The 24709-nt window shown below is 38.6% G+C and overlaps 1 protein-coding gene across 2 annotated transcripts in view; it reads right to left on the bottom strand.

Annotated features, from left to right (window-relative positions):
- Positions 1-23169, bottom strand: part of LARP4B (La ribonucleoprotein 4B) — a 163048-nt gene extending 139879 nt beyond the window's left edge. For both annotated transcript variants that reach the window (XM_036759448.1, XM_036759449.1), the window contains exon 1: positions 23002-23169. The gene's annotated coding sequence lies outside the window, so the exon portion shown is untranslated. The remainder of the gene's footprint in view (positions 1-23001) is intronic.
- Positions 23170-24709: the final 1540 nt, after the last annotated feature.

Raw genomic sequence — 24709 nt, 5'->3', positions numbered from 1 at the left:
CTGGATCAGTTCACAACTCCAAGACTGCATTAGTGTTCCAGTTTTCCCACATCTCCTCCAATATTTGTCATATTAGCCAATTTGAGAGGTGGGAGGCGGTACCTCAGAGTCGTTTTTATTTGTATTTCTGCAAATCAATTGTGACTTAGAGCATTTTTTCTTATAAACTATAGATAGCTTTGCATATCCTTTGACCATTTATCAACTGGGGAATGAGACTCATATTCTTATAAATTTGACTCAATTCTCTATATATTTGAGAAATAGGCCCTTTATCAGAGACACTTGATATAAAAAAAAATCCCCAATTCCCTGCTTCCCTTCTAATCTTGGCTGCATTAGTTTTATCTGTGCAAACCCTTTTTAATTTGATATAATCAAAAGTATCCATTTTACATCCTGGAATGCTCTCTATCTCTACTTTGGTCATAAATTCTTCCCTTATCCATAAATCTGACAGATAAAATATTCCATACTCCCCTAACTTATTTATGATATCACCCTTTAGGTCTAAATCATGGATTCATTTTACCATATCTTGCTATATACAATGTGACATGTTGGTCTATGCCCAGTTTCTGCCAAACTGCTTATTTTCCCAGCAATTTTTGTTAAACAGTGGTTTCTTGTCCCAAAATCTTGGCTCTTTGGGTTTATCAAAAACTAGATTACTATGGTCATTTACTACTATATATGGTGTATCTAAACTATGCCACTCATCTACCACTCTATTTTTTGGCTAGAACCACAGTGTTTTAACAATTACTACTTTGTAATATAGTTTGAGATCGGGTACTGCTAAGTCACCTTTCCTTCACAATTTTTTTTCCACAGATTCCCCTGATGTTCTAGACCTTTTGTTCTTCTGGATGAATTGCTATTTTTTTCCAAGCTCTATAAAACAGCTAGAATTTTTTTGTGGTTATTTTGTTTGATGTGACAATGAATAAGTAAATTAACAGGGAGAACTGCCATTTGTATTTTATTGGCTTGTCCTACCCCTGAGCATCAATATTTCCCTAATTGCTTGGAGCCAACTCAATTCATGTGAAAAGCATTTCATTGTTGTGTTCGTGTAGTCCCTGGGTTTGTCTTGGCAGGTAGACTCCCAAGTATTTTGTACTGCCAGCCATTATTTTTAATGGAATTCCTCTTTCTATTTCTTCCTGCTGGATTTTGTTGGTAATATAGAGTAATTATTTAAGATCCTGCAACTTTGCTAAAGTTATTAATTATCTCAGGTTTTAGTTGCTTCTTCAAGATTCTCCTACAACCATTTTATAAAGCAATTTGGGATTATGAAAACCAATTGATTAAAATGTTCATAACCTTTGAATCAGAGACTCCATTACTAAACTTAAACCTCAAGGAAGCCATCCAATTAGAAAAAGTTACCATATGGTCCAAACTATTTATAACACCGCTTTCTGTAATGGCAGAGAAGTGGAAACAAAGTAGATACCCATCAACTGGGTAATAGCTATACAAATTGTGGTATATGAATGTAATGGAATATTACTATGCTTTAAGAGATGATGTTTGTCAGAAAAATGATAAATGTTGGAAATGTGGGAAAATTGAACACTAATGCATTGTTGATGGAGTTGTGAACTGATCCAACACTTCTGGAAAGCAATTTGGAACTATGCCCAAAGGGCATACAAAAAATATTCGTAACAGCTCTTTTTGTGGTGGCAAAGAATTGGAAACTGAGGGGATGTCCATCAACTGGAGAATGACTGAACAAGTTGTGGTATATGAAATGTAAGAGAATATTATTGTGCTGTAAGAAATGATGAGCAGGCAGAGTTCAGAAAAACCTGGAAACCTTTATATGAACTGATGCTGAATGAAAGGAGCAGAACCAAGAGACCACTGTACACAGTAACAGCCACATTGTGTGATGACTGACATTGATAGACTTAGCTCTTCTCAGCAATGCAAGGATCTAAGGCATCTCCAAAAGACTCATGATGGAAAATGCTATCCACATCCAGAGAAAGAATTTTGGAGTCTGAATGTGGATGGAAGCATTTTCTTTTGTTGTTTTGTTTTGTTTCTTCTTTCTCATGGTTCCTCTCATTGGTTCTAATTCTTCTTTAGATCATGACTAATGTGAAAATGTTTAATATGAATGTATATGTAGACTCTATTATCAGAATGCATGCTGTTTTCCAGAGGGGGAAGGAGAGAGAGGGGGAGAAAATTTAAAACTCAAAATCTTATGGAAGTGAATGTTGAAAACTAAAAATAAATTTTTTTTAAAAAAGAAATGATATTTGTGACAAACATAGAGAAGAGTGAAAAATCTATATGAAGTGATGCAACATGAAGAAGCAGAACCAAGAGAATAATACACAAATAACTACAATAATGCAAATGAAAACCAAACTCCAAAAAATTAAAAGTAAATGTAACAAAATTATAAATATTAAATAGGAACGAAATGAAAGGAAATGAGAAGACATCCCAACGTACCCTTGGTGGAGGTGAGAGGTCCATGGGCGTCACACATTTTGCATGTTGTTTCATACTTTGTCAATGTATCAAATATTCTTTTTTCTCCCTTCTCTCTATATGGGATGGCTCTCAGGGAGGAGGAGAAATAGAATACCATGGTGGTGCAAGATACAAAAAAAAAAAATTTTTTTTAATAAAAACCTACAGTCTTACAGCAGAGGCATTCTCAAACAATTCTGGGTATTATACTATTTCATCTCCTCAAATCTTCAAGATTATTTGGAAAATGTGACAATGCATTGGCATTAAAGGGGACTTGGTAGCAATGTTGGCCCCAACTAAGTCATTTGTTTTGAAGATAACATAATATGCTTCTTTTAAAAGCAAAGATTCTTGGCTGGGGGTGGGGGAAGAGACTACAAAGAATCACCGAAAAAAGAAAACTCTGCTTCCTTAAACTGAAAAGACAATTATCCCACTGCTCTGCATATACTGCAAGAATTTCAAAGACAGAAAGGTCCCAAAGAAATCAAAATATTCTTTAGCAGCACTTTTTGTGTCAGCAAAAAAGACTCAAAATAAATGACCATCAAGTGGAGAATAGCTTGGCAAATCGTAGTATTTAAATTTAATGTAATATTATTGCTTTGCCAGAAAGGAAGAAAGAGAGGGAAGATTTAGATGAGCTGATACAGTGAGAATGTATAAGTATACAAAATGATAAACAAAATGATATCCAAAATAAAAACAACCCTAAAAGTTAACCAAACTCAGATTCAACATGATGATCAATTGTGGTGCAACTAATCAGATGAAGCAATTATCTCCTTCCTCTTAGCAAAGGTACAATATTATGGGTGCATAATATTGCAGGTGCTACCATATGGCTTTGCTTTTTCCCAAAGAGGTGTACTATGGCTAAACCAGAGGACAGAGTAGAGGAAGATACCATACTGAAAAACCACTGGGGTTTAAAAAACAAAGGGTATCAATAATATTTTCTTTTTTAAAAATTTAACAATTATTATTGTTCCAATGGTTGATTCCTGCTTAAGAGTAGAAACACAATTCAAGAGATTATTTTAAAAATCTTGTTACAAAACTGCTGTCAATACATCACAGTATTTTACTGTGTATGTAATTTTTGCCCGTAACATTATTGCAAGCATTCCCTGTTATGAACAGACAACTTACAAACATCTTATAACATAGTAAGTTGCACAATACCATCCCTCTCTTGCTATTTCAGAACAGCTACCTGGTTGTACCACCTGATAATGAGTGCTTCCAGACATTAACACAAGAAAACTGCATACACAGCTCTCCTCTCTGAGCCTATTTCTTTTCGAAGGACCTAAAGCTGTAAGACATCAGGGACTAGTCAAAGCCTTCATTCTACAGCTGAGGAAACTTAAGGCCAGGGAAACGAAGTAATTTTTTTTTCAAGAACAAATGAGAATCCTAGGCAGGATTCAAACCCAGATCCTGTGACTAGTCAATGCTCTAGCCACAGCGGCACACAGACTTCCTTTCCCTCCATTTCCTTTTTTTCATTTCTCCTAAAACTATTCTTCATGTTCACGCTTAAACTACAATTTTAAAAATAAGTTTACATTATGTCTTTTGTACATCTCTCTCAGAAGATGATGCCATCTCTCAATTTATTCAGAAAACAAATAGCTACCTTAAAGAAGGTGGCCCCTGAAATCTGAGTCTTGAAAAAACTAGGGTTTTCAAGTAGTAGAAATGAAGACAGAGCACTTACAGCTTGAGCATGGGGGAATGAGATGGAATATCAACTACAAAGAAAAGCCAGCTGGTCGGTGTGGCTGGAATCCGAGTGTATAAGAGTGGAAAATAGGAGAAATCAGCCCAGAAAGAGAGGTTTAAGTCACAAATGCCAAACAAGAGAGTTTATAATTTATCCTAGAGGCAATAGGGAACTAGTGAAGTATTGTCAATACACACAAAGAACTTTGCAATCTTTTAAGTGCTATATAAATGCTATCCATTACTTTTAATATATCTTTGAGCAGGAAAATGACATCATCAGATCTTCTCTTTAGGAAAATCAACTTAACAACTTGGTAGAAGATGGAGCAAAGAGCAGAAAGACTGGATGTAATAAAAGACAACTATAATAGTCCAGGCTAAACGTGATGAGGACCTGAACTAGGATATTGGCCATATTTGTAGAGATAAAAGGGATGGATGTAGAAAGTAAAACCTGGGTTCACCCATCTACCACCAGAAGATACTGCATTCATGGCCACCTAACTTTTAGAAAAATGAACATACTTTCTTCACATGTCTCAACCAAGTGTGCCAAGAGGAAAAATAAGCATACTCCTTACTCTGCATTGCTACATGAAATCCTCCCACTGTGGATCTCACTCGGTGTAATGTTAATACAACTTGAAGATCTTCCCCACCCCTTAATAGGCCTCCGTGACCTGCTTTGAACTTGAGTCACATGGAAGCCTGAGTCACATGAGCCTGGGTCACAAAGGTTGCGATGCTCTCTGACCCTGAGGAAGTGTATATGTACTCTGAGGTTAGCATTTTGCTTTGAGGCTCACTCACTGGAAGGGTGTTTCTGTGATTCAGCCAGATGAGACTCTGAGTAGCTGTTAAGGAGCCCCCCAGCTTTGAAAAACCCAGATGTTGGTGCTTCTCCTTCTGGTAACTCTGTATGTATTGCTTTCGGTCAGACAGTTGGAAGCCTTGTCTGTTGGTCTTTGTTGTTTATATTTGCTCTGTTTATATAATTTCTTCTTGTAATTTCTGTTTATATTTTGAGGGTGCTAACTTTTCTCCTGAACTAAGTGAATGATGTGCCTGTGCGTGTGCATGTGTGGGTGTGTGTATGTATATTTTATATATATATATATATATATATAAAACATATATATATATGTATATGTTTGATTAAAGTAAGACTGTTGACCCCTTTAAAGTTGCTTTCTTTTTGAAAAGGAGATCAAAGAACCTATGCTAGCAGGCCTCCTGTGTGATGGTGTTATTGGTCTTACACCCCCACAGCAGCTGCAAGTAGCATTGTTGTTACACTCGGTAACATCTCCTTTGAGATTCACCATCATCTACATCAGTGGTCCTCAAAATGTGTGTGGGGGGGGGGGGGGGGGGGGGGGGGGGCGGGCGGGAATTTCCAGGACTTTTTCGGAGGGTCCTTGAAGTCAAAACTTTTTCATAATAAAACTAAAACATTGTTTGCCCATTAGAAGAATCGTTCCTTTTCCAACTACATAACTGTGTGAAGCTGTATTTTTTCATATACTTCAACCAAAACAACAAATCAAAATAGACTTAGTACAGAAGCAGATGAAAATCCAGCTCTTCTACTAAATCAGATATTAAAGAAATCTGCAAAAACATGTAAAGCAAAGTCACTTCTCATTAAAGTTGTTTTAGAAAATACAGCTATTTTTAATAAAAATAAGTTTACATTAACATGTAATTGGCTATTATTTTAGTACATTAAAAATTATTTCATAATTTTATCTGTTTTAATTTTTAATATGGTAAACATGAACATATAATACATACAAACAAAAGCTCTATATCACCACCCTAGGAACCCCAAGGACCTCATCATATCACTGGGATCAGAGGTGTGAAACACAAAATCCATAAATACTTCCAAATGTTGCTCAATCCAGATTAAAATGCAATTGGGAAATATTTAACAAAATAAATATACAATAAAACATAAATAATATTACATTTTAAAGCTTTGTCAATATATAGCCTCTGTATGTAGTAATGAATTAGTGAATACCTTTCTGTTTGAGTTTGACATCAATGACATGGACCATTCAAAAGACCCTCCTATAGGTCATGCTTTCACTATGTCAAATTGTTAAGTCATCCTTCATGCAATGACAAAAATAATCTCTCTAAGGCACAGGTCCTATGTCATTCCCCTTTATACATTTTACACTAATCAAACTATACCAGAACTCAAAAGTCCACTCCCTACTTCATGCCTTTACACAAACCCCATGACTAGAATACACTTTACCTCCAATCTCTCAGAATCCTCATCTTCCTTCAAGGCTAAGCTCAGGCAGGTGCAACCATTTTAGAAAACTTTCTTTGATTGTCTATAGCTTAATGCCTTCTCTCTATTTAAATTATCTTGTAGTCAGATGCTTAAATTATAGCTTTTATCCTGTGGAATGCAAGCACATTTTCAGCTGTTTTCCTAGATCCTATGAAGTCCTGTGGCCCAGATGATATGCTTCATCCCTGATCCTCCCAATTATAATGTTTTTTTTTTCCTTTTCAAATTACTTCACAATTTGGTATACCACTCCCCAAATTTACTACCAAATAAAGCGTAAATTTATTAAAGACAATAATAGTATCTATTTTGTTACTGTATCCCCAGAACCTGGCAGTGTTCCTTGTATGTTGTAGGTACCTAAAAAACATGTGAAATTGAACTTTTAGAATTATCAGAAGGTGGCTATAGAAACATAACTATAGATATATAAGAAAATATTTCCGCATCTACGTGGTTATAGAATATACCTATCTATAATCAAATTTTATATACATACACACATATAGAGATATATAGACATAGACATATAGCTAGATAATACGTCTATTTTTACATGGACTTTAATATTTAGGATTAATATAACTTTCCTCCAAAGGACATTTATCATCTCAATAGGTATTGTTCCCATTTTTAGGAAAGATACCATAGTGATTGAGTTATCAGTGTAAGATGGACAAATATTAACTCCTAGCTAAGAAACTCTTTTGCCTAATTCGGAATAGACCTGTGATTTCATTGGAACTTCCTCTGTCAATGAAGATTACCAGATTTCCCTCAATTTATAGACAGACCAGAGTCTGAAGCACTGAGGTGTTAACTGAGTTGCTCAGGTTCACAAAGCCAAAATATGTCAGAAACAATGTTTGAAGGCAGGCCTACGTGACTCCAAAACTGGGTCTCTATCCCCTATGCCATGCTGCCTAGTATCATAACAAAAACATTCTAAAGCAAAACACCTTATACAAATAATAGTTAATTCTATCACTTATTTAAATGAATTTGGATTATCTTTAGGAAGTTGTTTAATTTCCGTCACTCAACTCTGTAATTGAGGATACAATGTACCTCACCACAGACAACTACTGTATGCAATGACAAATTATTTCTAGTAGTTAACTAGTGATTAGTCATTCGGGCACAGGAGAGAGAACTGGCAAAAAAACCAATAACTGGGGTCAAAGTCCCTCCTCTGACATAGACTGGCAAATCATTTAATATTTCAGTGTTCCAGGCAACTCTCTCAAAATCTGAGTTGCAGGAAAGGATGACTCTGCATTTACAGGGGAGAGTTTCTTCACCTGAATTAACCATGGGAATGAAGTCACCAGTCCAGACGCTGAGCCTTAATTCGTGATTGCCTAACTGCATTTATAACATGGATATAACATAGGTCACAGTCCAGTTGTATCAAGTGAAACTGGTTTTTGGATATGGAACTTCACAATTAAAACATGACTTTACAGATATGCAAAAGATTTATGAATTTTTAACTTTGTAAAAAGTACTCATTAAATTACTTAACCAAAAGTATTTTTAAAATATTAACTATTAAAAAATATTAACCACCTAAGTAACCAAAAATACAATTAGAGGCCAAAAGTATGTAAGTGTAAGTGAATAATAATCACATTCCTGTACAGAAAACAGTACACCATGAGTCCGGAAAACAAAGGATTGTATAATTCTACTTCGCTGACATTTAGGTCTACTATTGACTTACCAAGCCAACTTTTTTTGCCTGGATTTTCCCAACTACAGAAGTATAATGACCAACTAACTCTACCTTGCACATTATTTAGGACAGGTCATAGGATAACAGACTTAAGAGGTTTATATAGTCCAACCCTCAATGAGGAACTGAGGCCAAGTGAGTTTAAATGACTTACACAAGTAGCGGGCAAGAATAAAAACAGACAGAAGGAGAATTTAAACCCAGGGCTTCTTATTCCAAATCCAACACTTCGTACTGCACCAGGCTACTATCTGACAATATTTGTAAATGTATTTAAAATATATTTTAAAGAAGTTGTCAAATGACATTTCTTAAAAGCTTAGCAATAAATTCCATGTACCTCTGACACACTGCTCTTCGAATTAGAGATCCAGAAGTTCAAATCTTATCTCTAACACTCCCAAGTGTGACCCTGGGCAATCACTTAACCTCTGGGAGCTTCAGTCTCCATTTCTTTAGAATGAGGAGACTGGACTAGAGAAATAGACAAACAATTGTTTGTCCAGTTTTCTACCTACCAGAAGTTTCTATCACAATAATACTTGCAGTTATTTCTTCAAAAAGGAGATATGAACGAAAGTATGTGTGGTTTGGTTTCTTGAGGGAGGTACAATTTGAGAAGTATTAAGTGGAACCTTATGAGGCAAGACATTCTAGTCTCTGATCTCCAATTTACTGTGCCCTTCTTGGGACAGGAGGTAAAGATTTATTAGATTAACCAAAAATAAAAGTTTTGAGATCTTCTGAACAAAAAACTAAAAGACATTACTTTGCTGAAAAAAAGTGGAAGTAGTGTAGGATTTCCCAGTTAGTCTAAAAGCTATATGCCGTTAAAATCGGAAATCAGAAAAGTTATGTTCCTAGCAAGAAATAGGCAAAAATACCTAGGGTAGCCATGTACACTTACAACCTAACTAGTCCCCCAACTCTCCCAACTACTTCTCTACCTCCAACAGCCCACCCCTTCCTGCTCCCCTTTATGCATTGTCTTCCCCTCCTGGAATGTAAATTCCTTGAGGACAGGTACAATCCTTTGTATCTGCATTTCTAGCATTTAATCTAACCAAATGCCTTATCTAAAAATAGAGGCATAATAATAAACTGCCTAAAGAAGCAAGAATAGTACTCAAAGCATGTTATTTTCTTTAATCAGGGTCCCCTTTACTAAAAAGTTAATGCATAGGAACAAGATGTACACATTTCCAAAGCCTAAATACATTTAAATATGGTACAGCAGAAACTTGTATTGATGCTTTAGGAAGGAAAAGCTTTACAGATTTTCATAGACTGCTTAATAATAATGAATACCATAATCTAGCCACATGAATCTGAATGTATGTAATTTAAGATGGATGGGTAACACTGTTTTAAACCACATTTTTAGAAATTTATACTTGCTTGCTCTTAAAGATGTTTATCATTACTTAACTGAAGGATATGTCTGAACCACTGTTTTATTTTCCCTCAAGTATGCCACTGTGGATTATACAATTATTAATACTACATTATTTAAAGTCTGGCAAATATTTGTTGTTTAGCTGTTTCAGTCATGTCTGACCCCTGGTGACCCCATTTGGGTTTTCTTGGCAAAGAGTGATCTGCTATTTCCTTCTCCAGTGGATCCATTTTGTCAGGTGGTCAGAGGTTAGAAGTGTCTGAGGCTGAATTTGAACTCAGGTCTTCTGATTCCAGTCTCAGTACTCTACCCACTGAGCTACCTTTGCAGCAAATACTAGGTCTTCCTATATACGATTGATGATTTATTTCAGTATTTTTAAAAGGCAATAGTAGCTGCTTTAATAACATAACTGCAAAACCATTAATAAATTCCAAGTTATAACTATGAAACAACTCATTTTGTAGCTTTTAGTCATCTTCCATTTTTTCCCCTACAAAGTCTTCATTAGGCAGCTAGGTGGTACAGCAGATACATTACTGGGCTTTGAGTCAATAAGACTCATCTTTATGAATTCAAATACAGCCTCAGACATAACTGTGTGACCCTGGAAAAGTCACTCAATCCTGTCTGCCTCAGTTACACATCTGTAAAATTAGCTAAAGAAGGAAATGGCAAACCATTCCACTACCCTTGTCAAGAAAACCCCAGATGAGGCTGGACACGACTGAAATCACTCAAGAGGAAAAAGTCTTTGAAGGCTTATTCTCAGAAAAGCATCTTAATAAAAGAATAAAAAAGCTAAGAAAACCATAAGGAGAAAGAGACAATAAAACAACTGTTAAAGACTTGGACAAGTCCTTTCAGGTTCAGATAAATTAAAAAGAAACAAGAAAAAAGGTAAGCATCTCAACAGAATAGTTTAAAAATTAAACTTTGACAGTCACTGAAAGTAAACCACAAAGAATGTACTCATTTTCACATGCTAAAAGAACTTGCAAACCACAATCCAATAAAAAAAATTATATTCAATAATATAACATCTTTAAGCCTTGTTTTCTCATTTCATCCTCACAACAACCCTCAAAGGTAAGTACTATTATTAGCCCTCTTTTAAAAAAAAATATAGAAAACTGAGGTGCACAGAGGTTAAGTGATTTGTCCAGGCCACACAGCTAGTATATGAGAATGGATTTCAATCAGGTTTGTCCTGACTCCAGGACCAGAGCTCTATTCCCTGTGCCTGCTAGAAATATGAAGAAAGCATTCATTTAAATGGAAATAAATAATGTAAGAATGGTCAAAAGAAAAAAAAAGTTGAATAAGTAAAGGAAATAAAATAATCAAACATGTCCAAATTATGGGATGGAGCCACAACAGACCTTAAGAAGAATTCTCTTTATATATATTTATATCAACAAAATGACTTAAGCTGCAACTTTTTCAAAAAAAGCTACAAAAATCAACAAGGTAATAATTTCTCCCCAAAACACAAAAACAGAAATGTTTAAACTCAAAGAGAAACAATACTGAAAAACCTACACAGACACAACTAAGAACTTTTTAAAGATCAATAAATAAAACATTCTCCAAATAGTGAGATGAAAACCAAATACTAAAATAAAAAATGAAAATTGAATAACCAAAAAAAAAAAGAAAATAAAAGAAATTGTCAGAAACCATCATACTCAAATACCAAGAAAAATGATCATGAAACTGATGAATAATTACAAAAACATAAATATCCACATCAACAGAAAATAATCTAAACAATTCAGAAATGGAAATTAAAGTTGTCATAAATTGTTTTTCTTCAGTCATTTCAGTCATGTCCAACTCTTCATGACCCCATTTGGGATTTCCTTCGCAAAGATACTGGAGTGGTTTGCCATTTCCTTCTCCAGCTCTATTTAGAGATGAGGAAACTGAGACAAACAGGCTTAAATGACTTGCCCAGGGTCACAGAGCTAGTTAGTGTTTGAGGTCAAATTTTGAACTCTTGAAGTTTTCCTAACTCCAGGCCCAGCAGGGTACTCTATCCACTCCACCACCAAGCTGCCCCTAGGCATAGATAGTCTACCAAAATGAAAAAGAAAAACAAGAAAAAAAACTCAGTCAAATGTACTTTAAAAAGCTAATTCTAACCTTTAAGCAAACTAACTCCTATATCATAAGTTTATGAAAAAATAGAGGTAGAAGGAGCCTTTGACAGGTTCCATTAGACAAAATATGGTTGACTCCCAAAACAATACATGCAAAACAGCTGAATACTAGCAAATACATAAAAGCAATATATTAAAAACATAATATTATGAGCAAGGTAGATTTTATTGATGTGGCCTTTGGCATGACATTTAATCTGATCCTCAGTTTCTTCTTTAAATTAGAGGGTTGGACAAGATCTTATTACTAAGTAACTAATAAAGGTTCTTAGAACTCTAAATCTATAATCTGTGACTTTTACCAAGATTGAAGAGATGGGCTCAATGTTAGAAAAGCTATAAATATAGTGGATCAATTAATTATGAAACGAAGTATGATGCAGTGGATGAGTTGGGTTCAAATTCTGCCTCAGACACCCGCTAGCTACACTGACTGAGACTGAAGCTGAGACCAGTCACTTAAACTAGTCTGTGCCCCACTATTCTCATCTAAAAAAAAAAAGGGTTGGACTCAATGGTTTCTAAGATTTCTTTCAGATAAAAATCTATAATCCTGTCATCTTAATAACAAAAATCATATTAATACATCTCAAAAGACATACCCTAAAAGTCTTTCACAAAATATAGCACTTAAGTTAAAAATACATTATCAGAGGAATATATGTATATTTCGTGACTTTGACAAATAGGACCTAAATCTAAAAGTCAACATAATTTTAAAAGAAAAATATCAGAAGTTTTTCTACTAAGACCAAGGATAGGTAAAAATGTCCAACATGGCTATTATTTGACAGAATTCTGTAAATGTTAGTTTTAACAAAAAGAAAAAAAGTAAACAAATAAAAATGCTCCCTCCCAAAAAAATAAACAAAAATGCCTTGTTGGTGGAGCTATGAACTGGTCTAGCCATTCACGAAAACCATGTTTAAAGGGTTTAGCTTTTCTTTCTTTCTCAACTATGGGGCAGACAGTGGTGGGAGAGAAAGTAGATCTTCATTAATTGAACAAAATTAAGTACTGAAAAAAGTCATCCTGGGTAAGTCACACAAACTCTGCATGTTCTGGGCAACTCTAGGAATATAAAGTGTAGAGTAGGGGCCAACCTACATTGGTAAAGAGAATTTCCCTACTAGGAACTCTATGAAAACGAAATCACACATGTAGAAGAAAGAAAAATCAAACACACTTAGAAAAGTAGTACGAATATAAACTAGAAAGAGTCATTCTCCAAATTGATAATTAAGTGGGCAAAAATGAAAGGAATGAGCATTTGGCAAAAACACAAATGCAATCAACAACCAACAAAAAGAATGCTTAATATGACAAAAGAAATGCAAACTAAAACAACTCAAATATTTTAATTCTCACATTTATCAGATGGGCAAAGATGGCAAAAGACAAAAATAGTAAATTTCAGAGGGGCTGCAAAAAGCCTGGCACACTAACGCATAGGGAGTTATGAAGAGGAAAGTGGGGTATTAGGAAGTGACTTCAGTTTTTAAAAAGCAGCAATAAAATGAAGGAAGGAGAGAAAGAGACAGAGACAAAAAGAAAGACACAGAGGCAGAAACACAGAGCCAGAGATCCTAAGTAAGTTTCATAATCCATTGTGAAATGCAAATGTTCATCTGACTCTGACATTAAGTGGCCCCAGCCATGTCACTTAATTTCTCTGCCATTCTGTTTACACAGCCATAAAATTACATTATCTTCTTTTAGTGTATCCAACCACACCATCACTAGTCTAAAAGCCCCTTACTCTGAGACAGAAAAGAAATATCAGTTAACAAAAATGTTTATACCAAAAGCCAGATTCAGAAAACAGTTTTTATTTTAAAAAGTGTAAAGCATCAACAAAATTTTAAATGGGAGAAGGTAGGTTATAGCCAAAATAATCCAAGATGCATAAAAACTAGTACCAACAAAAAAAAAAAAAACATTCAGATAACTGAATTTAAGTTAGATTGGTTAAATAATATTAATACATACAAAAATCAAGACTTTATACAAAACCTTCCCACAAAACATGTCTATCTTGGGAGTTAGTGGTCCAGCTTTTATTTGTCATTTAAGCTATTTAAGTCATATATAACACGACTTCATTCCAGGAGTTATGGCAACACAGTGCCATAATATGCTAGGTATCACCTAACAATGATGAGCTATATAAGTTCATGAGATATCTCACGAGCTATATCTTATCTCATGAGATATCTCATGAGATAAGCACTACTAAGTAGTACTTAGATGAAAGATTGCCACAATAATGCTTGAAGCACAATTTCCTTATGTCAAATTTGAAACTTTATATAGATAAATCCAAATGGATACCATGTCTGGAAAATAAAGTCTCTCTGGATAAGATTTAAAGTTACTAAGACAGTGGGGGTATCCACCTGTTGTCATTTAAGAAACAAGGCACTAGAAAGCACTTTTTGCAGGGATACAATGTTACTAAAACTGGAATGTGACCAAACCATTGAGGCTAAGATCACCTATCTAAATACTCTTACTCTTTTCTTTGACAATTCTGTTTTTCTATTTCCTGTTCTCTTACATGTATATTTGTGCCATTTTGATTACTGAATTGTACCCAAGAAAATTAATTTCAGCACACAGAAAGCTATGTACATAGAAATGGCACAAGGTGGCACAAATTAGCACAAATTTCTCTAAACCATTAAAATATTTATAAACTTTCTACCAACACTATTAACTTGTTTTAGTAACTCAAGACAATTTAGTCTTCATCATCTCCCCTCCAATTTTTATCAATGATATAATTAAATATTTGTGAGATAATTGAGCATAAGGACTTCTAGTAAAAAAAGTAAGCAAACTGCCTGCATTTGAACATTGTCCTCTGACTGATTCAATTACTTGTTTGTACAATGTGTTATAACAACACTAGTCAAAAAAGGATTTGAGACAAATTAATTCTACTGAAAGATTGTCCCCAACAGATTTTCCAACTGAACTTTCCCATGAGATACCTAAGCAGCAGCCAACTAGATGGCTACTAAAACACAGGAAATTAGTTTCTTGTTTCTTTAAAAGTTGTCTATTTTGTGAGCAATTTTTTGCCTTATCAATTGTATTTGAATAAATGCAACAGAAAATGCTGCTTGCTTTCCAAATGACTAGATACTTTCTTTGAAAATTTCAAACTTTTGATAATAAAAGTATATTTTATCTTCTAACACTGTCAAATGCAGAATATTTCCCCCCAAAATACCCAAAGCTAAGAAAATGCATACGATTATGATTATAGCTCAAGAAAACAAGTGTGAAAAAATCATAAAAAATACAAAATGTACTATAATATTCTCCTATTAACTTTTGAAAGGCACAAAGAAATCTCAACATGAGAAGAATGCTTGACGGTAAAAATTTCATATAACAGGGCCTTAAATATTGTCATCTTATAGTAGGCCTGCATTTAACAAAATGAAATTTAATATTTCTAAGCACCTTATAAGGCTCTTGTCTATAGGTGACACTGTTCTGAATATACCAAAGCCCAGGGGCTCTTCAATGAGATACGTGACAACTTATAAAAAATAAACATTTAACAATTCCCCATTGCCTACCAACAAAAGTCCAGACTTGTCAGCCTGGCATTCAAATCCCTGCACAACGTGGCTTCAATTTACCTTTCTAGTCGTTTGACTTACTACTCCATCTGCAATCCAGGCGAATTGGAACATTTTCCTTCCTACACTCAAATAAAGTTGGGGTCTGAAAACGTGGGTGCTTACTTCCAACATTGTAGATCACAAACTACCTACACCTTCTAATCCTGTATGGACTTTTGTACATTATCTTATAAACACCCTCCACAGGGCATCCACCCAGACTCACTGAGGCCTTCTTTTATATCTCTTGATTATCACACAATTAACAGTAAACTCAGTTTCATCAATAAATTGTCCCTTGCCCTGACAACATGACTGACCCAAGTTTTGTCCAGTTAAACAACTGATGGTATCCCTTATATCTCCTAGTTGGTAGTATGTTAATGTACCCCACCTCACATGCTACTGTATTGCCAGCCAGGTGTCCTATATATTTAATTCTTTCAATACTGTGGTAGTCCACGATTAACAGCCATATAGCATCACAAGAATACCATAAGCTAAAATGGCAGATTTTTGTTTCAAGAAGTGTGTCATTTAACATATTTGACATAATTGTACATGTATAACCTATATAAAATTGCTTGCTATATTGGGGAGTGGAGAAGCGGGGAAGGGAGAAAAATGTGGAACTCAAAATTTTACAAAATGTTGATAACTACCTTTACATGTAATTGGGAAAAAATACAATTAAGGGAAAAAAAGTGTGTCATTTATAAGCACTACACATGTTTCAAGAAGTGTCATTTAAAGATACTACAAAATTTCCCAAAGGCAATACAACCTACTCCCTTTCTCCTATTCAGTTAGAAGTGCAGTTCCTTACCCACACTGGCATTTGTCCAAGTTGTATGTACCAATGGATTAGCTCTATGGGTCATCCATCCTACTGCATTTCTCATCTACTTGTCTTTCTTACATGTTGAGTATTGAGTGTTTATGGATGGCATATAGAAGGCTCTGCAATGTTTTGGAGACAATGGGAGGAAAATGGGGAAAGGGAGAATGCCAAAGACTTGAAAAAAATATCAAAAACCTTTACTATTAGTGGGAGGAAAAAAAGTTGACCAAGAAAATATCCATAACTACTATCCCATGCCTTTCTTATTGTTAAAAAAATCTTCAGGAAAATAGTCTATACACATATTGAGAGCATCCTTGATAAAGGTATGAAAATGGAACAGGCAGGCCTTTACAAAAGATTCTATCTACAATAGATCACATCTTTACAGTCACAGAATTGACTGAAAAGGGTAGAGAATACAGTATCTTTTTGCTTGTTTATAGATGATTTTTAAAAGTATTTGATTCAGTAGAGCAAAACGCTGCCTCAAACTCCAATTAAGTGTCTGCTGTATATGTTACACTCATACAAAGAAGATAATAATAGAGATAACTCTATTTGACTGTCATCTTATTAATATCAAGTGAGGCATAAAAGAAGGAGACACATACCTGCCAGTCTGATGGAAGATTTTCAGCAGAGTCCAAACAGAAAGGATTCCCTATAGACTGAAAGATCTTCCAGATGATCCTTTCTGTAGAAAACAATGCCCTTTTTGTATGTCTTATGATTTTCAACTTTACTTATCCTGTCCCATCTGCCTGGAGTGATCGTGCCTACATCTCTGTCAAATTCCTACCCATCCTTCAAAAACCAAATATCACTTTCTCCATGAAGCCTTCTCACTGCTCCAATTAAAAATAGATATTCCCCCTGTTCTGGAGCCCATAACAATTTCTACCTATAAAACGGCATTTAAGTAAACAAATAACCTAACCTCCTCCTCCCCAGCCAATTATAAGTTCCATTAGAATAACAACTGTGTCTTAAGTCTTTTATCTCTTATCTCTGGCAAGACCTTTTGCACATTAAGTAAATTCTAATATTTGCTCAGCTAAAATTTAGGCACATTGTGAAAATTTTAAAAAATCAGTTATCATTTATCTCTCCTAATCCATTTGAACCCAGAATGTGAAAATTCTGAGGGGGCTTCCTTTATAATGTGGTCTTTAGTTCCCCAGTCAAAGGTTAATAGAGAACTAAAAGAAAACATGGAAGTCATGTAGTGCAGGTGCCAGACATTAGAACGTGTACCCCAGAACTTTGGTCTGTGGAACTTTAAATATACAGGGAAACTAAGAAGGTTCAGGTATAAAAGTTCCAAAGTCTAATATTCTAAGAAATATTCCCTTTTCATCCCTCTTATCTTTCCCTCTTCCTTATGAGCTTTCCCGTAACATACAACTTTAATTTATATTGTTTTTAAGTGACTCTTGAATCTGTGTCTATTCTGAAATAATGTCTGAACACAGGCATATACTGCAATGAATGTGTTCCTGAAAAGGTGTGCCTTAACCAAATCATTTTACATTAATGAGAATATGTGGATATTCTTTACAGTGAAATCTTTTTGGAATACAAATGATTCCGAGTCCCTAAGAGTCAACATTGATTGTTTATTTTATAAGCGAGGGACACACAATTTAACCTACAAACCACTGTTCTAAAAGGGACATAGGAGATAACTGCAATGTAGCCATTCTAAAAATAAGGCTCAAGGAAAAACGCTGTTTCTTAATTCTCAATTCTTATAATCTATACCTCTATAAGTGTTTTATGTCTTCTTGGACTGTTGCAAACAGACATTCTATTTAAAGGAAATCTATGTTCAAGTCATCTCTTGATAACATAATATTTACTCAGCTTCATTTATCAATTTATGAAAAATTCTATCAACCTTCCTCTCCCCCCTAAAAGCACCCCACAAGGACATTTTTGATGGTAAAAATATTTTCCAAATTGAGCTAATGAAATCAACCACAATGATCAACACAGAAATCAATCCTTTGCAAAAAGAAGGTATTGGACTGCTGAGTACATGACGTTTTTCCATCACTACCCAAATAAAACCACAGGGTTTTTTGTTTTTTTTAAATCAAGGGACAACTGTAAGAACTGAAAACAACTATTCTAAAATTAACTTGGGTGAATCTAGCAATGTTGCCATTTTGAAAACAAAACACAAAGCAACTTTTTTTGTAATAAAAGAAAATAACCGAATAAATCTTTAAAAAGCATCAGCAAAACTTCAAATACCTTCAGCAAGGTATGATTCCATATTGTTTTATGAGGCTTTAACATTCTAATATCACATTAGAGGCATGCAGATGTTAGCAGTGCAGAAAGAACAATATGTATGGAGGAAGAAGTGAAATTATGTGTCATTACAAATGAAAACACTGAAGGAAAGTTTAAAACGGGAGCAGCAACAGAGTCTGTGCCACCCAAAGGAGTGAAAAGACCTAAGATTTCTATCTGGAATGGGCCTTAGATCATGTAAGAGAGGTTATAAAGGAATTAAGAGGACAAGAGTAATGAAACTACTTTTTAAATCCTGTTAAAAAAAAACAAGAACTAATAAATCAGAAACAAAAAATTATTCCTTGAATATTGAATAAAAATAGTTTACTAAGCATGACTCCCACCACTCAATTAAAGAATTTATACTCCCCCCCCACCCCCACCCCCAATGTTCTAACAGTAGGTCCTCAGGGTTCTACAATGCACTACCTTTTAGCCAACAATCAACTCCTAATCAGGAGGTCCAAGTAAAGGCAGATTAATTTAACTTAAATCAACATTTATTAAGTCCTGGTAATGGATAAGGCACACTGCCGGTCAATAGGGATACAAAGACTCCACCAGGACCCCTCTATCCCCATCCCCCCAAAAAAAGAAAAGTCTTCTCTCTTAAGGAACTTCTACTGGGCAGATTCAGAAGGCCAAAAGTCCTTTCTGACCAAAATGTTAAGCTGTGGTAAAATTACCACTTTAATACAGCTTGACCAGAATGGAAGTATTTGTCTCAAGCACTATGACTTTTCTAATTCAGGGAAAAAATATTTAAGAGAATAGCTAAGTTTTAAAAACAGAATTGAGACTAAGCGAAATACTGAAGTATTTTTGCTGCATTTCATACAGGTTAGCTCACCTTTAACAGGAAACATTAAAATGTTTATTTCATCATTTTATCTTCAACAAGTAGAAAGAAGTTAAAGATTGTTTCAACATTATAAGGATTAGACAAAAGAACTCTAAGTTAACTAAATCATAAATTTATGCTTGCATTATTGCAATAGCCAGCTGGTCAGTCCACCTGCCTCAAGTCCCTTCAGTTCAACTTTCATTCAGCCAGAAAAGCGATTTTCCTATAGGTAAGATTCGACCATATCACACCAGCACCCCCCCCCCCCCCACTCAATAAACTCTAGTGGCTCCCTACTGTCTCTAGAATCAAATACAAACCCCTCATTTTAGTATTCAAAGCCCATTATAATAAATCCCCCGCCCTCCTTCCAGTCTTTTTACACCTTACAACCTGCCACACACTTCAATCCAGTGACACAAACCTCCTGGATGTTCTTTGGAACAAGAAACTCCATCTCTCCCGGGGGGAGGGGGAGGCAGTGCTAAGCTGAATTTTCTCTGGCTGTCCCCACTATGCCTGGAAGGCTCTCTCTGTAGACCTTCCAGGCTTCCTTCAAGTCCCAACTAAAACCGTTCCTTCTACAGGAAGCCTTACTCAACACCCCCATTATCTAATGCCTTTCCTCTTTTAATTAATTACTATTTTTCCTGCATGTAGGTATTTGTTTGACTCCCTCACCAGACAGAGCTCTTTAAGACAGGGACAGTCTTTACCTCTCTCAGTAACCCCAGCACTTAGCACAGTGCCTGGCCCATAACAGGTACTTAAAAATTTATCGATTATCGACTAACTAAATCCCCTTGAAATTATTTTGCAGCTAGAAAGCTAAGATAATTTTCAAACTTCAAAGAAACAACCAGCAAAACAATCACAAGGTGAAATATAGAGTCACATTAAAAACATGTATCTCATCATAAAACAATTTGCTCAAGTTAGTCAGTATCTACTTAGATAATAATAAGTGGTATTTTAATTATTTTGCAGCTATATGTGTGTGCTTTTCAAAGCTTCAAGGGGTCATCATCTTCACCTAATGTAATGGACACAGAATGGAAGTCAGGAGATTTGTGCTTAAACTAACAGATTTTTTTCACCATTCTAATGTACTTATGACCCTGAACAAAATACCAGAATGAGAGCTGCCTTCTTGGTCAATAAAATGGGATATTCACAGGTCTCTCTAGCAAAATTTCTGGAGGAAAAAAAAAAAAGAAAAATTCTATACAATGCTAAATACACCCTAGAATGAATACATTATATAATTTCCATTTACAGCAACTAACAACAAAAATCAGAATCAATATTGGGGAGGCAGCACTTAAATGTTTCAAGATGAGGGATTTTATTTTGGTCTTGAGTTAAAAAACCACCACCAGATTTTGTGTCAGAAGACCCAGGTTCAAATTATAGCTGTACCACTTAGTAGCAGTGTGGCTCTCAAGCAAGAACCTCTCTGGGGTTCTGTTTTTTCATCTGCAAAATGAGATTACATTAGATAATTTCTAAAGTCCCTTGCTGCTCTAAACTCTAGGATACTATACGGTTTCATTAAGTAAATAACTTAAAAAAGGTACTTCTAACTGTAGATTATGGCCAATACAAACTTTAGCAAGAACATGTTATGCTAATCAAAATAGCAGCCATTTCAGCTTGATTTTCTTAAGACAAATTTCAAATAAAGTTGACAGATTAGTAGTTAAGTACAGTATACCTTACAAGCAAATAAAACCAGGAAAATATCAACTATTCAAAGGAAAGCCACAGTATTTATATCTTAACCAAAAAATTTTTTCTAAGTCTTCAATATAGCTCTGTTTTGATAGAAATACATTCCAGGAAGCTATCTCTACATATTATGAAACAAGGATAAAGTTGTAGAAGTACATAAATATTGGAGGGGGGAGGAAAGGAAGACCATTACTGAAAAATACATGAAACAGTTGAAGAGGTCCCGTAGTATCACATTTTGAAATTAAGTTGATTGGCAAGAAAAAGCCTCGAAGAAAGGATTGGCAACAGTATGGAAACTGATCACACTCAGTGACTTCTAAAAGAAAAATGAACTTCTCTGCTGCCTTACTAGCACTTAAAAGCACCTCTGCAAAGCGCAACTCAACCTTGCTGTTTTTAACAGTTAAAGAAAATTTATGAAGTAACATCCTAATAGAAATTCCTCAACAAAGCTGAAAACAAAGGACAAAGATCTTGTACAAATGAGAAATAAGGGCACTTTATTTTAACTTCTGAAGTTTACTCCACTTCTTACTTACGAAAAATACATACTGACAGTTGTACTTGATACAAACTTTTTCCTGTGTGGTATTCATATCTCCATTTTTCACTTCAGGATTACTTTGGAACCCTAAAGCACTTTAGGAGTTACAAAGCAACGCATTCTTGGGAAGAAAACCTCTTCCCACACTCATTTCAAGCTCACAGCCGGCTAGTGCGATCGTCTCTTTCCCCTTCCATTCAGAGGCCAGGCTCCCACAGGCAGCTCCGCCACCGTCGCGATGCGACACCACGACCCGGCTGCCGGGATAACGAATAAAGTTCTTGGGTTCCACTTCCGCCAACAGAACCAGTCAGGCAGAAATTCCCGACCCGTCTGTCCCAGGATGCGCGACACCATTTCGAGTCCCGGCAAAATGCCGGGGTTTCCCGGGTTTCAGGCCGGCGGCGGCCGGCCCTAGCGGGAGCCCCCTCCCTCTGTAGCTCCGAGGCGTCCGCAAGGGGGGTGAGCCCCCTCCCCCAGCCCCAGTCCTCCCGGACTCATGGACCAGAAAATTAAAGGAGCTGCCGAGGCGCTGCGCTCCACGGGCCGGCGCTCAACTTCTCCGAGGGGAGGAAGGGAAGCGGCCGAGGGGAGGGGAGGGCACGGCCCGCCGCACTGCAGGTCTGGGAGAAGCTGACACAGCGCGGACTCGGCCGGCCGCCGCCCCCCGCCGCTCCCGCCTCCCCCCAGGGGCCCGGAGGGAGAGCGCCCCGGAACCTCGGTGGCCACATGGCTTCCCGGTCCCGGGGCCCTAGCGGCTCCCAGGGACCGGGAACGTCGCCAGGGCCCAAGCGCAAACGGACCCCGGGGGGCTCCGGCTCCCCGCGTCACGGTACTCCGGGGGATGCAGGGAAAGTCAAGAATCTGGGTGCGAGGGTCACGGAGTAATGATCCTGAGAACGCAGGGCGGGGGCCGGAGCCGCAGCACGCCCCTGGGCCCCGAACCCTGTCCCTTCTCGGGCCGGGCCCGGCCCGGGGTGGGGGAGAGAACCCGGTTCACCCAAGGGAACCGCCCGCAAAAGCAAGCAGCCGGCCCGGCCGGGGCCCAGGGAGCAGCCTCCGGCGGGAAGATGGCGGCTCCGGTGACAGGAGCGAGACGGGCGGCGGCGGGTCCGAACTAGAGAAGGGTAGGTCCTCACCCTGGCCCCGGCGCCCCCCTGAACGCCCCCTCCCCCGCCCGGCCCCGGGGCAGCCCCAGACAGGAGGGGGAGACATAGGCGAGATCTGGAGTCGGAAAGGAGAGAACGCCGAGAAGCCCTCACCTGTCACAGCCGCCGCCGCTCCGGCTCCGGCTCGGGCTACTGCTGCCGCCGCTGCTGCTGCTCTGCGAACGCCGCCGCCGCCGCCCGACCCCGGCCACGGGCGCCTCCGCCGCAGCCCCGGCTGCTCCCAGCGACCGCACCACACGCGGGGACCCAGGTGGGGGGAGGAGAGGGGAAGGGAAGGGGGAAGGAAGAGGCGGAGGAGCGGCCGGGCGCCGGGAAGGAGGGGGAGGGTGGGGTGGGGAGCGGAGCGGGCTGGGCGGCTGCAGCGGCGGCGGCGACAGCGGACGCTTCCCCTTTCAGGCCCGAAAATGTCTCAACCTCGACACTCCAAATCCCCAACGCTCCTTCCCGTTCGCATGAGAACCCACAGCCCCCCACTTCCGGGACCCCGGCGGAAGTCCCTCCCACTCTCCCTTCCCCACTCCTCCCTTTCGAATTCACCCACCCAGACTCAGAGACTGGCGGTCTCGGAGGCCGGGAGAGCCTCACGTCAAGCGCGAAGCGGCGCGCCCATTGGAAGACCTGCTCTCCCTCCCTTCCCCGCCTCCTCCCCACAGCCTAGTCCATTCTGGTACTCCGCGCGCACCCCCAGGCCGGCGCTTCTGATTGGAGCAAGTCCGCATGCCGCCGCTGAGCGGCCCCTTAGGCTAGCGGCGGATTAGTGACTGAGTCCCACTCCGTACCCCCGCCCCGGCCGATCTGTCTTCCCCTAGCCGCGCCTCCCCTCCCCCGCACCCTCCTCTCCGTTCGTCTCCAGGCGCGGCGCGCACGTGGCGGCTAGTAGCCCCTCTCGGCTCTCGTAGAGACCGTTGTGGGGGCTGGAAGGCTTCGGTGGCGACGGCTGCGGCTGCGACTGCAGCTGCGTCTGGGAGGGAAATTTCCTCCGGTCCCGGCTGGCCCCGTTTCTTAGGAAAAGAGGAAGTCGGCGTCGTGGGCATCCCCAAGGTCGAGACCACCCGACCGGCCGATAGGAAACCGAAAGCGCCGGCCCCGGTGGTTTCCCCCGCGGTTTCGATTGATTTAAAAACTCTCTTAAACTAGCGCGGTGGGCTCCGCGTCCTGGCCAGGGGCGCTGGGCCCACCCCGGTGCCACGACCCGGCTGGCCCGGACATGGTCCGAGCCACCCTGGATCGGCCAGCAGGGTGGGGAACCCCAAAGACGGGAGAGGCAGCCGAAGAAGACCGCCGCTCTTCGGGACCCCCCCCAGGCCGCTTTTCGCCTTGTATTAGCCGTGAAGCGCACGCACCCCGGCGGGGGGGGGGGGGCGGGGGTAGGCAGCCTGCTATAAGTCCTGATCCAGAAGGCAACCTGGGGCCACCCTAGGAGAAGCGCGTTTTCTGTCGCCCAAGCGCCCGGCCCTGGCTTGGCCCCTTTGCGGTTTGAGCTGCCCAGCCAATTTGTTCCTCGTTCCTAAGCGTGGTTGCTTTGCACGCGGAGGAGGTTCCAGGGTAAAGAACTATCCGCTGCGAGGTCTGACCTCCCGGTTACCTAGGATTCCTTTGCAAGTGAGAGAGGACATGCATTCCTTCTTCCCGCCACCCATCCACAGCTTAGCTCTTTTTCTGCGACTCAAGTAGACTTCAGAAACAATTAGGCCCTCCATCTCTTAATGCCTGCGAAATCTGTAGGCCAATCTGCTGATAAAATAATTCCCTTTATACAGCCATCTAATCCCTCTCCGTCTTGTTAATCCAGTGTTTCTCA

Source organism: Trichosurus vulpecula, chromosome 5, assembly GCF_011100635.1.
Source record: "Trichosurus vulpecula isolate mTriVul1 chromosome 5, mTriVul1.pri, whole genome shotgun sequence".
Taxonomy (NCBI): Eukaryota; Metazoa; Chordata; class Mammalia; order Diprotodontia; family Phalangeridae; genus Trichosurus; species Trichosurus vulpecula.
Note: the sequence above shows the minus strand (reverse complement) of the source record. Positions and strands in the feature narration are given on the sequence as shown.